At 42.0% G+C, this 18,216-nt stretch overlaps 1 protein-coding gene across 8 annotated transcripts in view; it reads left to right on the top strand.

Annotated features, from left to right (window-relative positions):
- ANK1 (ankyrin 1) overlaps positions 1-18,216 on the top strand; it is a 355,025-nt gene that overhangs the window by 15,028 nt on the left and 321,781 nt on the right. The gene's annotated exons all lie outside the window — the stretch shown is intronic.

The raw sequence follows: 18,216 nt of genomic DNA, 5'->3' as shown, positions 1-18,216 counted from the left end.
CAAAATCTTGTGCCTCTCAAACCCTTTCCCCTGCAACCCAACATCTCACTGCTCCTTCCTGCTCTCTCCCTTCCATAGACTGGCAATGTCTTCTCTTTCCGTTATCCTGTGTCCCTCTTACCTAGTGGTCCAGCATCTCCCCTTTTTCTTTCCTGTGGCTTGTCACTGTGGTCATGGTGAGTGGAACAGTGGGAACAAGCAGGCAAGCTGGCAGCTAAGCAAGGAAACAAAGGTTCTCGGTGCAGGCACATGCTGAAGGCCGCTGTGCCCTTGCCCACTCCCTAGCAGGAAGTCTGCATCAGAGTGGGTGAGGGCACAGCCGGCCTTCAGTGCACACACATGCTGAGGCCCAGTGCTTTCTTGTTTAGGCGCCGGCTTGCCTGCTCTTTCCTGCTGTTCCACCAGCCACTGATTGGTTGGAGGAATGTAATACTTTACCTGGGCTGCCTGCTCTTTGTAAATCTTGGTACTCTAAGCCAGTGTTTCTCAGTCAAGTCCTCGGGGCGCACCCAGCCATTCAGGTTTTCAGGGTATTCATAATGAATATGCACAAGATAGATCTGCACACCAAGGAGGCATTGTGTGCATATCCATCTCATGTATATTCATTGTGAATATGTGCCACAAGGACTGCTCTAGGCAACCGCTTATTTCACCTAGTGGAAACACCAGACCCAGTCCTTACTCTCTGGTTCATGGTTGTTGAAAATCTCCTAGCAACAGTGCAAACATTTTGGGCCAGGCTGAGGTCAATTCAGCACAATTCCAAACTCATCTGGATTTTTGAAAATAAGAAGATCCCTAAACTCTTTGATCCGTGCAGATATGAAACTTTCAGTTTCTGAGAGAAGTTGTCAGGCTATCCAGCAGACCCTCATTTAGAGCTGTTATCACACTGAGGGAGGAGGGACACTGAGCAAAGGGGGGGGGGGTCACCCTTTGTGTTCCTCTCTGCCTGTTCTTATCTACTGCATGCAGTTCTAGCAGCTCAGACATATGAGACACAGGACCTGCATCAGTAAGACTTGGCAAAAAGTTTTATTTTAAAATTAAAAAAAAAAAGGTACATCTGAAAAAACTGAAAATATTTGTAACTTGAAAGTACTACACTTCCCCCTCCATATTCGCGAGGGTTCTGCGCCTAACCCCCGCGTCCCTCGGCTATTTTAAGCCCTGAAACCCCCCCTTAAGCCTTACCTGGTGGTCCAGCGGGTTTTCAAGCAGGAGCAATCTTCCCACGCTCCTGCCCCGTGCAGATCGCTCACAGGAAATGGCTGCCTTGAGCTCCGGTAGTCTCTCGAGCCATTTCCATGTGAGCGATCTGCACGGGGCAGGTAGCTTGGAATATCGCTCCCTGCCCGAAAACCTGCTAGACCACCAGGTAAGGCTTAAGGGGGGGGGGGGGGGGTGCTCACAGGGCTTAAAATAGCCCAAAAAATAAAAGTGATTTTTTTGGACAGAAAATCGTGAATAATTGAAACCATAGATATGGAAACCGCGAATACGGAGGGGGAAGTGTAAAAGTTATGGTGGCCGTATTTTGCTAAGGATGTAAAAAGACTCAAAGCGGGTCCAGAGAAAGGCAATGAAAATGGTATGGAGCTTTCGCAAAAAAAACATATAAGAGACTAGAAGACCTGACTTTGTATATTCAACAGCAGTGTCTCTTTTTTTTTTTAACTTCTTTATTCATTTTTGAAATCCAATATATAGTGCAATAGGTTAACAAGCAAATAATATAAAAGATAGCACACCAAACAATCAAATAATATATAAGTACTTAACACCCCCCAAACCCTCACACCTGCCCCCCTGGATGCGCACAGCAATCTTTTCATGACTCAAAGGGAAATAATAATACTTAACATGAATCGATGGCACCATATAATAATAATGCTTAATAATTAATTCTTACAAAATTTTATTAAGGGACCCCAAATCTCCTTGAATTTACTATGGTGACCCAGTTGTAACGAATTCATATATTCAAACTTATATATTTGGCATAAAGTTTCCCACCAAAAACTATAATTTAAGTTATCCCAAGATTTCCAATTTTTCGTAATAAGTTGCATAGCAACTCCCGTCATGATAAGAAGTAATTTGTTCTGGTTTTCCTTAATCGAACTCTTGAGCAATAAAGATATTCCAAACATGACTATATCATATGACAATGATAATGGAACTTCCAAGATCGTATTAATTTGACCCCAAATAAATCTTCAAAATTTAAGTATCAAGGGACAGTAGAAAATTAGATGATCCAGTGTCCCTACATCCAAATGACAGTGCCAGCATCTATTAGATTTTGAACTATCTAACTTTTGTAATCTAACAGGGGTCCAAAAACTTCTATGCAACCAAAAAAAAAAACATGTTTGTCTCATAGATGCTGAAGCTGGCACACTAAATGGAGCAAATTTTTTTTATGGCACTTTATAATTGAAATTATAAAACTGCAAACACAACAAATAATTAAATTTGAGAGTTATTTAAAGTTCTTTAAGCTATGTATGGGTAATTGGAACAATGATGAAACTAAAGTAGATAGAATAGAAATGCAAGGGATGTGCTTGTTATTGAGTCCAAATTAACCCAAAATTCAGCTCGATAGTCGACAAGCAAGCACGCATTTCATCATCCACTATCTGCAATCGTTCTTTTATTTTCAATTTAATTTCTGTCAGACCTGAAAATCCAAGTTCACAAAAATAAGAAGATTCAGACGGTAACAAAGCCTTGATTGTCTTGTTGCTCAAATTAGGATAATTACTGCATTAAAATATAAATAAAACTAAACTTGCTGTTAGTCTTCAAGGAGCAATCACTTCAAAGAATGATGCTTGTCTGGACATTTGTATCTTTACACACACAGATGCTCATAACATTGACAGACTCTTGCATACAGTCATGTGAAAAAATTAGGACACTCCATGAAATATTCAGTTCTTTCTTAAGAAATGTTCACATATCCATGTCAAATCTTTTTTTTTTTTAATTTATCTCTGGAAAAGAAAGTGATGTCATTGCAGGTAAACAACAAAAATTTATTTGATTTACTCATGAAACAAAAGATATCCACAAAAATGTGCATTCTAACTGAGGAATAAATTACGACATCCCCAATATCCTCCCACTTAAAGTGTTACAAATCACACACAGGTGTATCACATCAGGTTCACATGATTAGAATGTCATTACTCAGCATTTTGAAGGAGATTTGCCCTACTTAAACCTCAGACATTTAGTTTGGTGTGCTCATGACTGCTGCGGTGAGAGTGAACACCATGGTGAGATCAAAAAAGCTGTCTGAGACCTTCAGAAAGAAGATTGTAGCAGCTTATAAGTCTGGAAAGGGATTTAAAAAGATCTCAAAAGAATTTGACATTAACCATTCCACAGTCTAGAAAATAGTGTACAAGTGGAGGACTTTCCAAATAACTGCCAACATGCCCAGGTCTGGCCGTCCAAGCAAGTTGACCCCCCAGAGCAGACTGCAATAAGCTAAAAGAAGTCTCCAAAAACCCTAAAATGTCATTACGGGACCTGCAGCAGGCTCTTGCTCCTGTTGATGTGAGAGTGCATGCCTCTACAATCAGAAAGAGACTGCACAAATATAACTTGCATGGGAGGTGTGCAAGGAGGAATCCTTTCCTCTCTAATAGAAACATCAAGGCCAGACTGAAGTTTGCCAGAAAGAACGTAGACAAACACTAGGCCTTCTGGAATAGTGTTCTATGGACAAATGAGTCTAAAATTGAATTATTTGGACATCAGAAAAGAGAACAAGTTTGGCATACACCAAATTCAGCATTCTAGGAAAAGAACCTCATACCAACTGTGAAGCATGGGAGGTGGAAGTGTCATGGTTTGGGGATGCTTTGATGCAGCAGGACCTCGCCAGCTTACCATCATAGAATCCACTATGAGTTCTACCGTGTATCAGCGGGTTCTTGAGGAACCTGTGAGACTATCTGTAAAGCGGAAGCGGAACTGGACTCTGCAACGCGACAACGACCCAAAACATTCTAGTAAATCCACCAAGGACTGGCTGAAAACTAAGGGCTCCTTTTACGAAGGTGTGATAAGCGTTTTAGCGCACGCATTAGAGTAGCATGCGCTATAGTGTGCGCTAGCCGAAAATCTACCACCTGCTCGAAAGCAGGCGTTAGCGGCTAGCGCACGGGGCAATTTAGCGTGCACTATTCCTCGCGTTAAGGCCCTAGCGCGGCTTTGTAAAAGGAGCCCTAAGACATGGAGAGTCCTGGAGTGGCCAAGTCAAAGCCCTGATCTTAATCCCATTGAGAGGCTGTGGGGTGATTTGAAACGGGCTGTACATGCAAGAAACCCCTGGAACATCTCACAGCTGAAAGAATTCTGCATTGAGGAGTGGGCACAAACTTTCCTCAGACCGATGTCAGGGACTTGTAGATGGCTACAAGGAGCGTCTCACTGCAGTTATTTCAGCCAAAGGGGGTAACACTAGTTATTAGGGTGTAGGGTGTCCTAATTTATTCCTCAGTTAGAATACACATTTTTGTGGATATCTTTTGCTTCATAAGTAAATCAAGGAAAAATTTTGTTGTTTACCTCCAAATACATCACTTTCTTTTCCAGAGATAAATATAAAAAAAGATTTGATATCGATATGTGAACATTTCTAAACTAAACTAAAACTTAGGCTTATATACCGCATCTTCTCTATAAAGATAGAGCTCAGCACGGTTTACAGAAAATTAAAAACAATACAATAGGGATAGGGATAATATAGGGGGAAGCGAAGATCACAATTTAGAAAAAAGCCAAGTTTTCAGATGTCTTCGGAATAATTGGAGAGAGCTCAGATCACGCAACTCGACAGGAAAATTATTCTAGAGCTCATTAATTTTGAACGGAAGAGACTTCCCTCATTTTCCAGTATAGATGACGCCTTTCAGCGTAGGAAAAGATAATTTAAGTTTTTGAGTACGGTAGGTCTAGTAATCTCAGATCTTGTAGAATTCCAAAATAGAGGAAGTAAGGAAGGAAAGATGCCATGCAAGGTCTTAAAAGGCCATTTTCTACTACTGCCAAATTGCTGTAGCCCGATGATTCTGAGGCTTCTGCTTAGCGTCAGCCGTTCCTGAAGAAGGGGGTGTTCACCCCCGAAACGGAGTCCCGTAGGACGTTTGGTGACTTGCTGGCTGCATTTCTTAGAGAAGCTAAGTACCTTCCTTTGGCTTTACATGGTTGAAATTGGACACTTGAACTTTTTTGTTCGTCCCCCCTGGATCAGGGATAGAGACCACCTGTAGCGTGTGTGTTTTGATTTTGTTTGCACTCTTTAGCACCTTTGTGTTATTTATCACTAAAACTCACAGAGAGCCCGGGGATGTTTCACAGTTGACACCTTTTTGGGTGTAAGCCAGTGGCAGCCGTTACCTCTGGGGGTCCCGTAGGAAGGCTGTGTGACTGAGGGCTCTCTAAAAAATTCACACACATATTTTAGCATTGACTTTAGGTGGAGTGGTATTAACTTTCCCCTTTCTACAGGTGGTCTCTCCCTCTTATCTCAGTTTCCATCTTGGGGCTTGGGAGACTTTCTTGTTTGAACTTTATTTCATCTCCCATTTTTCGGGTTTGTTAGTATTCAGGTCTCAAATGTAAAGCAGGCACATTTGAAATAGACTAGAAATAATTGGGAGCCAATGAAGTTTTAGCAAAAGCGGAGAAACATGATCGAATTTACTTTTTGCAAAGATCAGCCTAGTCGCAGTATTCTGGATCAACTGAAGTCTTTGAAGACTTTTCTTTGTTAGGCTTAGGAAGACCACGTTACAATAATCCAAGAACAGAAAAATGTTGTTGATGGAAGCAGGATCTCACTTTCCTCAACATATGGAGACTAAAAAAACATGGGGTGTCCTAATATTTTCGTATGACTATATGTGACGTACATGTCATGTATACTTACAAAGGGAATTTTAAAAAATAAAGTAAATTAACTACACATTCTGGTGGGCAAGTGTGTGTAATACATATAAATATGAAAGAATGAATGCGGAATGCTTGGGTCTTAGCAATGCATTTAATAAAGTATGGAGCCCATTGACTGCATTTGTTAACATACAATAATAGAGATATATCTTTTATTTCTTAGATTTCCTTACACATCCAGGGTGGGGGGGAGGGGAGGGGAAAGTATTTGGAAGAGTTAAAAAATATTTAAATATAATATTGTAATAAATAATATGATTTAATATATTAATAATTGGGAGGAGGGGGAAAATGGATATTTTCTTTAATAATGTGTGTAATGTGGTGTATTTTATGCAATCTGTTAAAGTTATATTAATTGTAATACACTGTCAAAACTAGAAAATTAATAAAAAATTAAAAAAAATAAATACAGTAAATTTCTGGAATCACTCGTGGCACGCCCGGAATCTCTTTGGGACACACCACTTTGCCTAGGCACACATTTTGAGAGGCACTGCTCTAGAACAGGGGAGGGACAGGGGAAATTTGATACAGGTGTTTAAATCTTTTACAGAGAAGGAAAAATGATAAAACTAGAGTCTGGATCAAATCTTGACTATCCTCTAAGAAATCTGTCAAATTAATTTCAGCTGATACCAGTTGGTCCACACCCTGGTTAGATTCAAGCTTTTTCTGAGGAATATAATAGAAATGATTAATAGGAAAAATTTCCGCATTGGACAATCTTTCTGAAAATGGGACATTTTGGCGTCCCAAAGCTGTGCTTAGGGACAACGGGATAGGCTACCTAAAAACAGGATGGTCCTGTTCAAAAAGGGACGTATGGTCACGTTATCCATACCACATTTACCCTGTGTGTTACAGGGATTTATTATTTGTCTGCATTGTTTCTATTTGTGAAGATTTCAAATAAACTATTGTGTCAGGATCATTGTTTCCACAGTTTCTCTTGTTTCTTGGTTTCTCCTGTTATCTGAGGATTCAACCGGTGGATTCCCTTTGTTTTTGTTACCAGAAATGGACATTTAAAAGATGATTCTTTTTCCAATTAGATAAAATCATCCTTAATGCAATTGCAATTAAAATATCAAACAATTTTAACTGTGGAGAAGGCAATTTTTCATTAAGTGGTTCTTTTACTAAGTTCTGGAAAGTGCTAGCGCACGCATACCACAGCTTAAAATATCTTACTTTGGGACATGCTCGGGCGTCCTTCGGTAAGTTCTTAATCTTCACATGCCACCTGCATACTAAAAAATATTTTTTTTTTTCGCACAGAGGGGGCATGTCTGGGGGTAGAGAATGAGCGTTAGTGCAGCTGCAGATGCTTACTTTACTTAAGATGGAAAGATTGCAATTTCAAGATATTGACTCTTCTCAGGGTCGTCAATTTAAGCACACTTGGTGAGCTTTTTGGGCAACGTTGACCCCTAGAGTACGAAGTTGTCTCTCGATACTTATGGTTACAGACACTGAATACTTATAGTTACAGGCACTCCTCTCTTGCTAGTTTCCTGTTGGAAGTGGTGGTGGGGGGAGTGGTTGGGAGGAGGGAGTTTTGGGGATTCATGAAAATTTTGAGCATGTTCTCTCTCCAATTGCTGTCTGATCTGTACATTTGCTACATATTGTTATATTGCAGTTTGTGCTTTTGTTCTTTGCTTGTTGCTCAATAAACTTGAATGAAACATAAATGAAGCAAAAAAAAAAAAAAAATATATATATATTTTTATTTTCGCACAGAGGGGGCATTTCTGGGGGTAGAGAATGAGCGTTTCCATGCTAATCCATTAGCGCAGCTGCATTACTACACACAAAGACCCAAATTCTATAAACAGTGCTGCTACCCACCACCCCATTTATAAAACCTTAGCACGATTTTTAGCGCAGGCCATGGTGGTAACAGCTCCGATGCTCATAGAATTCCAATGTTTGAGCTGTTATCGCCACAGCCAGCACTAAAAACTGTGCTACAGTTTTGTAAAAGGGGGGGGGGGGGGGGGGCTAGTTAGGTGCCCTAATGGCGCCATTTTTAATCAGTTTAATTGCCTTTAATAAATGCGATAATTGATTGTATAATTTAAAACCAATTAAAATCTCATTTATAAAAATGACAATGCCTCCACAAACGGCACCGGAATTGCAACTGCAGAGGCACCTACCAGCACCTGAGGGTAAAATAGGCACGACTAACGTCGTAAGTACCCTTAGGCATCGGTAGGTGCCTCCATAGTCGCGGCTGGAAATGTAGGCCATGAAAACCCAGGCCTACATTTCTGTAATGTGATTCTATAAACGGAACTGTCACAAGACTGACACACAATTGGTGCCACTTCTGTGGGCGGCTGACGATCACGGCGACATTTATAGAATCCAGGCCTAACTGATCAATGCAGAATTAGTACAGGAGCCCTTACCTCCTACAAAATAAGGAATCCTTTTACAAAGCCTCAGTAGCACAAATGCGACGAAGCCCGTAGGAACTGAATTGTAAACCGTTTGGAATGTTTGATAAACGGTATATCAAATGATGAATAAACTTGGAAACTTGAATGGGCTTCGTCACATTTGCTGCATGGGAATTGCTACTGTGGCTTTGTAGAAGGAGCCCTAAGCGATGGTAAGTGATAATGTGGTTAAGTTTTTTTTAAAATGGTTGTTTGATGATGGCAACATTAGTGCCACGGCCATTAATACAAAAAAAAAAAAATAAAAAAATAAGCCATTTTACTTGTGTGTTAAAAATGGCCATAGCATGTGAAAAAACCCGCGTAAGGGTGCATGAAGACCACTTTATACCAAAGCTTAGTAAAATGACACCTAAGAGCATTACCTCCAAGTACCTCTTACATTTGGCATTGGTTTCCTGTTTCCTGGAGGCAGCTTGGTGTTAATTTATTCTGCCTGCACAGTAATGGACAGAAAATGGACAAATTCCATTAAGAGCTGACGAGAGCAGTGCTCTCCCTGGTACACTAGCACGAGAAGCTGGTATTTTTAGCCAGTGTAACTTACAGAAGCCAGGCAGGAAAGAGTGACTCGGGCGTGGAGCTCGGATTTCAACTGGGATTGCCGGGCTATGGCAGCAAAACAGACCAGGTCCGGACTGAGCGGTGTGAGTATATAACACGCTTTGTTGTTTGTGTATAACGAAGGCTTCCTTTAGCTGCAGGGTCTCGATCCTGACTGGATTTCAGTCACTTCTGCTGAAGCCCCTGTATTTCTCTCAGTGGAATCTTTGTAGTTCAGTTGTATTTATAGATTGTACAAGCTGGCTGCACTGACCTCTTTAACTTGGAAGGGGATTATGCAAAAGGTTGTATACGGGACAGGAAATCAATGCAGAGGGCAATTATAGGAGATGCTACTGTAGAGAGCGGTAGTAGTGATGCTGTTTGTGTAGGTCAGGGGTAGGCAATTCCGGTCCTCGAGAGCCGGATCCAGGTCAGGTTTTCAGGATATCCACAATAAATATGCATGGGATAGATTTGCATCTCAAGGAGGCAGTGCAGGCAAATCCATCTCATACATATTCATTGTGGATATCCTGAAAACCTGACCTGGCTCCGGCTCTCGAGGACCAGAATTGCCTACCCCTGGTGTAGGTGATAATAGGTGGTGATGCTGGTTCTGCTGGTACTAGCTCTGCAGATGCCCACAGTGTTGCTTCCTTCTTTGTCTCTACCAGTTACACCACTGGTAGTGATTATGCAGACACTGGTTTGGTAGCATTGTTTCTGGTCATTTTGCTGGTGCTAGTGTTGATAGTTGGAAGTTGGGACCCATTTGGTTGAGGATGGGCTGGGGAGGGCTTCGACGGCTGGGCTGGTTTAGATAGGCTGGATTGAGCTTTGATGGAGACTTTAGTAGATGGAACCTAAGCACAGTACCGGCCATATTTTTGGGTTCTGGCTCAGAAATAGCTTTAAAAAATGGGAAATTTAAATTAAATCAGTAATTTAAAGAGAGCGTAAGGTTGGGCAGGCTGGATGGACCATTTGGGTCTTTATCTAAGAACATAAGAACATAAGAATTACCGCTGCTGGGTCAGACCAGTGGTCCATCGTGCCCAGCAGTCCGCTCATGTGGCGGCCCTCTGGTCAAAGACCAGCACCCTAACTGAGACTAGCCTTACCTGCGTAAGTTCTGGTTCAGCAGGAACTTGTCTAACTTTGTCTTGAATCCCTGGAGGGTGTTTTCCCCTATGACAGACTCCGGAAGAGCGTTCCAGATTTCTATCACTCTCTGCCGTCATTTACTCTGTTACTATTATACTGTTGGTTGTATTGTTTTTTTTTGAGGCTGGTAGCAGTAAGGGGGGGCAGGGGGGATGGTCCGCCTCAGGCGCCATCTTGGTGGTGGCGCAGGCACCGGCACCCGTCCTCCTCTCCGCCCCTCTGCTCCTTCCCCACCCCCGACTGCCGCGCACCCCTTCCCCTGTACATCTTTTAACATTCCTGGTGCGAGCAGCAACCCCCCCCAACCTGCTGCTCATGCCAGCGTCAGCTCTTCCTCTGATGTCGCTCCCTGGACCTGCAGCTAGGAAGTGACAGCAGAGGAAGAGCCCAATGCTGGTGTGAGCAGCAGGTTGGGGGGGGTTGCTGCTCACGCCAGGAATATTAAAGGGGTACAGGGGAAGGGAAGGGGGCGTGCGTGTGCGGCAGGAGGGAGCGGGGAAGGAATGGATGGGGGTAGGGGGGGCGGGGAGGGGTGCCACCGCCCTGGGTGCTTCTCACCCTCGCTACATCACTGGCTGGTAGTGTTTCATGTTTTATTACAACTTGTTATACCGCTTGTTCTTACAGGTCCAAGCAGTTTACAATTATCTAATACAGTAAAATCTTGGTTTGCGAGCATAATTCGTTCCAGAAGCATGCTTGTAATCCAAAGCACTCGTATATCAAAGCAAATTTCCCCATAAGAAATAATGGAAACTCAGATGATTCGTTCCACAACCCCAAAACTGTAATACAAAATACTATATGTACTTGTATTGCAAGACTTTGCTCATTTAGAACAGTCACGACACTCCCGCAGCGTCAGAGAGAGAAGAACCATCGGCTCAGTTGTGATGATGTGACGCATGTATACCGTATGTACTCGTATTGCAAGACCTCACTTGTTTAGAACAGTCACTACACTCTTGCAGTGTCAGAGAGAGAAGAACCATCGGCTCAGTTATGATGATGTAACGCATGTATACTGTATGTACTCGTATTGCAAGACCTCGCTCGTTTAGAACAGTCATTACGCTCTTGCAGCATCAGAGAGAGAAGAACCATCGGCTCAGCTGTGATGTGTGTATACTGTATGTACTTGTATTGCAAGACCTTGCTTGTATATCTAGTTCAAAATTTAATAAAATATTTTGAAAAACACTTGCAAACCAAGTTACTTGCAATCCAAGGTTTTACTGTGTATAGAAAAGTACTCCATTTTAAAATAGAGCAGACCTATACAAATACAAACAAAAGATATACAGTACTCCCACGAAATTCAAGGGGGTCACGTTTTCAGAGTGACCGCCAATGTTAGAAAACCGCAAATATTGGATGAGTACTGTAATTGGCATTCCCTCCCCCCTCCTCCTCTCTTGCTCTGGCCCCGCCCTCTCTCCTGTACCAGACAGAACACAGACCCAACGGCTCCCTCAGGTCACAGCAACAATAGCCGTTTTACCTCAGTCCCCTCACCTCCCTCCTCCCTGCACCAGCCTCTGGCGTGAAACCAAAAACTCTTCTTTCCACAGCGCACACGCCCCGGTTCTTCCTTCACACCTACGCAGTTTAGCGAAACGCTGTGGGAACCACGTGAGCCCTCCATAGGCTCAAATCCCTCACTGTCCGAAGAGTTTGACTTCAAAGTGCGCAAGCGTATGGGAGGCAGCGAGGCACCTGCGTCATGCAAGGAGGAGCGACTGGAGACGAGCATCAGATAGATAGGCGCAGGGAGGACGGTTGTAAAGGGAAAAAAAAAGAGGGAAAAAATAGGAGATAGTCACACTCAAAACTTCAAATTCACAGGAGAGCGAACATTCGGGGGGAACAGGCGCTCAGTCCTGTTCATTAGTTCAGAAAAAGAAGTTGGTTGCTAAGTGAAGGAAAAACTGCGAATTACTGAGTCTGCGAATTTGCAAGGGTATACTGTATACACATTCATCCCCACATGCAAACCCTGAACTTCCTATATAATTCTATATCACAGGATTCTCACTGAAAGACTAGTTTCCATTAATATATATGAATTATTTCTGACAAAAACTGAATCTTGCCCAAATGCTTCACGGAAGTAAAAAGTTTCCGGCATAGTTTTAGATGCTTTAATATTTACTTCTAGCCTCAATTCCCTTGGTAAATGATTCCATAATTGCGGGGCAATAAAATAATATGCTTTATTTCTCGTTGACGCTCATCTGGCCCTATTAACTGAAGGAAGAACCAACCTGTTGTCTCAAATTGGTCTCAAAATTCTAGTCGGCATATAAGGAATTGTTAAAGAATGTAAATAATTGGGCTGCTGAAGAAAAAATGCTCTATGTGTAAGAACCAGAGCTTTATACAGCTAGCGAAAAAATGCTTGTGCGAAGAAAAAAGTCTTCGACAGCTTTCTAAAATGCCACAGATTTCCACAAGAATCTTAACGTGTTTAACATATATATAAGAGCCTTGTGGCACATCTCAGTAAGGAGATAGGAATAAAATATACACCATACCCCCCCCCCCCCCGTATTCTATAAAGGTCACCTAAATTTGGACATCCAAACTTGGGTGCTGATTCCAGATTTGTTACATGGGCTCCAACAAGTTAATTATTGGATCTAATTAGCACTTGATTGGTACTAATTACAATTTGGGTGCCGTACGAGGAACGGCTGGATAAATTGCGGCTATACTCACTCGAGGAACGCAGAGAGAGGGGAGACATGATCGAGACGTTCAAATTATCTCACAGGCCGTGTCGAGGTAGAAGAAGATATCTTCCTTCTCAAAGGTCCAACGGCAACAAGAGGACATCCATGGAAAATCAGGGGCGGGAAATTGCACGGTGACACCAGGAAATACTTTTTTCACCGAAAGAGTGGTTGATCGCTGGAATAATCTTCCACTTCAGGTGATCGAGGCAAGCAGCGTGCCTGATTTTAAGAAGAAATGGGATCGTCACGTGGGATCTCTTCACAGAGTTAAGTAGGGGAGGGTCATTAGGGTGGGCAGACTAGATGGGCCATGGCCCTTATCTGCCGTCTATTTCTATGTTTCTAATAACAGCTGCTTAGTCTATCAACACATAGTAAAAACTAACTACTACAACGATAAGAAATATAAAAAATTTTTGCTGGTTGGAAATAATAAAAATATCCTTATAGTACTCTCAACCAGGGCAGGATTAACCAATAGGCCAAGCAGGCACGTGCCTAGGGCTCGAAATGGTCAGGGGGGCCCGATGAAGGAGGGCATCAACACTGTTTTTTCCAAACGGCGATGGGCCCCTCCAGCATCGATCGGTAATGTGGGCCCCCCCCCCCGATCGGCAACGCGGCCCCTCCACCCCAATCGACGGAAAGTAAGACAAGCAAGCAAGGCGGGTATGAAAGGCAACGGGAACTGTAATTGTGCAAGCGGTGCTTCCCTCTGACGCAGCTGCCTGTTTCCGCCTGGGCGCATGGTGGGGTGGGGCGGAGCAGGGGGGGCCCAGTGTACTTGGGTGCCTAGGGGCCCTCGACGAATTAATCCTGCCCTGCTCTCAACCTTGACCTATGAGGATTTAACACATAAGTCTCCTCGCCAAAATATTGAATATATGGGACAGAGGAGTGGTGTTTCTGAGGTCTCTGGTTGAAGATAAGATGAAAGTATTGTGCTTAGAGCGATAAAATTTGGAGGTATATACTGAGAGCTCTAAGTTGGGGCAGAGATTCATTTAAAAAACACCATTCTGTAACAATGGGCATCTAAATTGGATCGCGCACAGCTCAAAAGGGGCATGGAGTTGGACATGGTACAGGCATGGTCATAAGAACATAAGAATTGGGGCAGACCAAAGGTCCATCAAGCCTGGTGTCCTGTTTCCAACAGGGGCCAACTCAGGTTCCAAATACCTGGCAGCAACCCAAATAGCAACATTCCAGAGCTAAGACTGTGATGTCATAAAGCCTCATTCTATCAGTGCCTAAGAGCCAAACTCCTCAGTGATGTCACAATGGTTTGATTGTCCTATACATAAGAATTGCCATACTGGGACAGACTGAAGGACCATCTGGCCCAGCATCCTGTTTCCAACAGTGGCCAACCCAGTTCCCAAGTACCTAGCTAGATCCCAAGTAGCAAAACAGATTCTATGCTGCTTATCCTATGAATAAGCAGTGGATTTCCCCAAGCCATCTCAATAATGGCCTATGGATGTCTCTTTTAGGAAATGATCCAAACCTTTTTAAAACCCCGCTAAGCTAACTGATTTTACCAAATTCTCCAGCAACAAATTCCTGAGTTTAATTACACGTTGTATGAAGAAATATTTTCTCCGGTTTGTTTTAAATCTACTACTTAGTAGATTCATCACATGTCCCCTAGTGCTAGTATTTTTAGAAAAACAAACGATTCAGGGGGGGTTCACAAAATATGGGTGCACTGTTACAGAATAGCAGGGATCCATGCCCAATTTGAATGCCAGGATTTTTTACCAGGTTTCAGCTGGTATAAAAAGTCCTTGTGCCCAGCCTGAAGTGCCAATTAAAGAATGGCGTTGAGCACTGAATTTTAACAGCCCCAGCCTTTCAGTGCCACTTATATAACCTGGTCCTATATGCATATGATTTTCAATTGCACTGCAGATTAAGGAAAGATCAGGATAAAACAGTATGTCAATTGAGTTCTTGTTTGGATAAAGTAGAGTCATGGCTTACTGCCAATAAATTGAATCATACTAAATTGAAATGTTATGGGTTAGAAGAGCAGGGATGATTTATGTTTGTCCTCAGAATTGTTAGGGTTCTCAGATTCTGGTTCCAAAAGATGACGTGAGAATTTTGGAGGTCTCGTTTGATTTGGGGCTGTCCTTTCAGAAAGGTCCTTTTCATGTGTGAGCCCAAGAATGTGGAATGCCCTCCTGCTTAAATTAAAGCCACTCGGGAGTATTATCCTGTACCATAAGTATGAAATTAATTTTTATTTCTTGTGTTTAGATTTGCAGTTGTTTTATTATTTTTTTTATTGCAATTTCATGTTAGCTTGCTTCATAGTTGCTTTATGGGAAATATGGCACGTCTGTAAATAAAAACGCATGAATATGTTATGCTAGATGTCTTGATAACATTCTTTGGCAAAAGAATCCACAACTTGATTAATCAGTGAGTTGAAAAAAATACTTTTCCAATTTGTTGATTTACAAGTATTAGTTTCATGGATTGTCCCCTCATCGCAGTACTGTTTGTACTAAGCCAGTGTCTCTCAAGCTGTGTGCCACGGCACAGTGGTGTACCCCGAAGAGATTCCGGGTATGTCCCGAAAGATTCCAGAATTTTACTTTATTTTTAAAAATTCCCTTCATAAGTATACACTAGAATAGATGACATGTACGTCATGCATGCAAGAGTCTGTCAATGTTATGAGCATCTGTGTACGTAAGGATACAACTGCCCAGACAAGCATCTTTCTTTGACGTGATTGGTTCTTGAAAACTAATGGCAAGTCATTTTTTTTTTTAATGCAGCAGTTATCCTAACTTGAACAACAAAGCAATCAAGGCTCTTTTACCATTTGGATCTTCTTATTTTTGCGAACTTGGCTTTTCAGCTCTGACAGAAATTAAATTGAAAAAAAGAGGATGACTGCAGATGTTGGATGATAAAGTGTGTGTTGACTATCGAGCCACCTTTTGAGATAATTTGCACTCAAAAACAAGCACATCCATCGCATTGATTAGCAATTCTGTTCTTTCTATTTTAGTTTCACCGTTGTTACAATTACCCATACATAGCTTAAAAAGCTTTAAATAAATAGCTCTCAAATGTAAATTTTTGTTGGTTTTTCAATTTTATAATTTCAATTATAATGTTCCACGCAAAACATTTGCTCTGTTTAGTATGCCGGAGCTAAAATGTTTGAGCAATCATTGTACGTAACCTTTCCCTACTTATCAGTGCTTAATCCAACTCAGGATTTTATGGCCTGCAGACATATTCCCACTCAGTTGTTTCTTCTTGAAGCTAAAGAATCTTAACCTGTTTAGACTGTCTTTTGGCCAGCTGTTCCATCCTCTAAATGAGTGCATCTCAACCCAGTCCTTAAGGCACATCTAGTCCCATCAGGCTTCCAGGATATCCATGATGAATATGCATGAGGTAGATTTACATACCAAGGAGGCACGACGTGCAGATCTGTCTCATGCATATTCATTATGGATACCCTGAAAACCTGATGGGACTAGGCGCACCTCATGGATTGGATTGAGAAGCACTGTTATATCATTTCAGATACCCTTCTCGGCACCTTTTCTAGATCTTCTAGATCTTTTTCTAATGGGGCAACCAGAAGTGTGCATAGTAATCAAGGGGTGGTCGCACCATGGATCAATAAAGATACATTATATTTTCTGGGTTTAATCTCCATTCATTCCAATTTATTCCTAGCCGCATTCCAAGATCCTTTGCCTAGGTCAGGGGTAGGCAATTCCGGTCCTTGAGAGCCGGAGCCAGGTCAGGTTTTCAGGATATCCACAATAAATATGCATGAGATAGATTTGCATCTCAAGGAGGCAGTGCATGCAAATCCATCTCATACATATTCATTGTGGATATCCTGAAAACCTGACCTGGCTCCGGCTCTCGAGGACCGGAATTGCCTACCCCTGGTGTAGGTGATAGTAGGTGGCTATTCGGGATGTGAAACCTAGCAATGAGTACCTGTAATTAAGATTATTTTTCCCTCTGTGCATCCCTTTGCACCTCTCCGTATTAATGTTATCTGTTCTTTAGGCACCCGGTCTGACAAGGTTTTCCTGCAACTTCACACAGTCTGCTTGTGTTTTAGCAACTCTGAATCATCGAGGATGCTGTCATGCCTTGCAATGCGGATGATGCTAGTGGTAGTCTTGCTTGTAGCACTATTATTACTACTACTGTTATTTATCATTTCCAGAGTGCTACTAGATATGCTGTGTATAAACTGTTATCTCCAATATCTTTTCATAGAGTTATTGGCATCAGGAGTGCCAATTTCTTACTACTGTTTCATGAATAGGCTTCAGCAGTGACACTCGGTGCTCAAAATTCTCTCATTGCACCGAGATTTAAACACCCGCCTTCAAATAACAGAGATATAATATGATGTCAGCATAATACTTATGAAACACCTAATAACACGCATTAGAACAGTGTTCTTCAACCTTTTTACACCTATGGACCGGTGGAAATAAAATAATTATTTCGTGGACTGGCAAACTACTAAGACCGAAATAAAATTTAAAAAGCCATCTCCGCCCCATCCCAGTGAGCTCGGTCCCGCAAACCATCTGATCCCATCCACACAAGCCTCAAATAGTTATGATTTTATATTGAACGTGTTTTATTAAAGTATAAAAAGAAACAATATTCTGTACAATTGTCATTTTATAAATACAAATAATAGAGCAAGGATCAACAAAACCCCTCTTTCCCCCCTCCCCTTCACATATATCCCTTCAACTATCAAGAAAACTGAATAAGTCAAATTATTACAGAACGGTACTCAGAAATATCATGCTAACAGAATACCGCAGTCACACATGACAGGAATAGTGTTACGGGAGTGCAACTAGGGCAACTGCCCCCTGGTCAGAGAGAGCCCTAAGCCAGCTGGAAGCTAAAGAAGCACTCTGGGCTTTGCAGTTCACAGTTATATTAAACACCAGCTCTAGCAGGATACATATTTCAAATCTGATATATTCTAATCACAAGATAGAAATAAAATTATTTTTTCTACCTTTTGTCGTCTCTGGTTTCTGCTTCATCGTCTTTTCACTCTCTTCCATCCACTGTCTGCCCTCTCACCCTTCCATATGGTATCTGCCTTCTTTCTATGCCCCTCGCTCCTTTCCCTTTTCCATCCAACCTGTGCCTTCTCTCTCCTTTTTACATGATACATTCTGCTCTCATTTTTATTTCTCTTATACCAGATCTAGCATCTTTGTCCCTCTCTCCTTATTTCTCATCTGACTCCCTTCCCAACATCAATCTCTCTCTACTTTCTCATTCCTCTGTCTCTC

This window comes from Geotrypetes seraphini, chromosome 6 (assembly GCF_902459505.1).
Source record: "Geotrypetes seraphini chromosome 6, aGeoSer1.1, whole genome shotgun sequence".
In the NCBI taxonomy this organism is placed as follows: Eukaryota; Metazoa; Chordata; class Amphibia; order Gymnophiona; family Dermophiidae; genus Geotrypetes; species Geotrypetes seraphini.
Note: the sequence above shows the minus strand (reverse complement) of the source record. Positions and strands in the feature narration are given on the sequence as shown.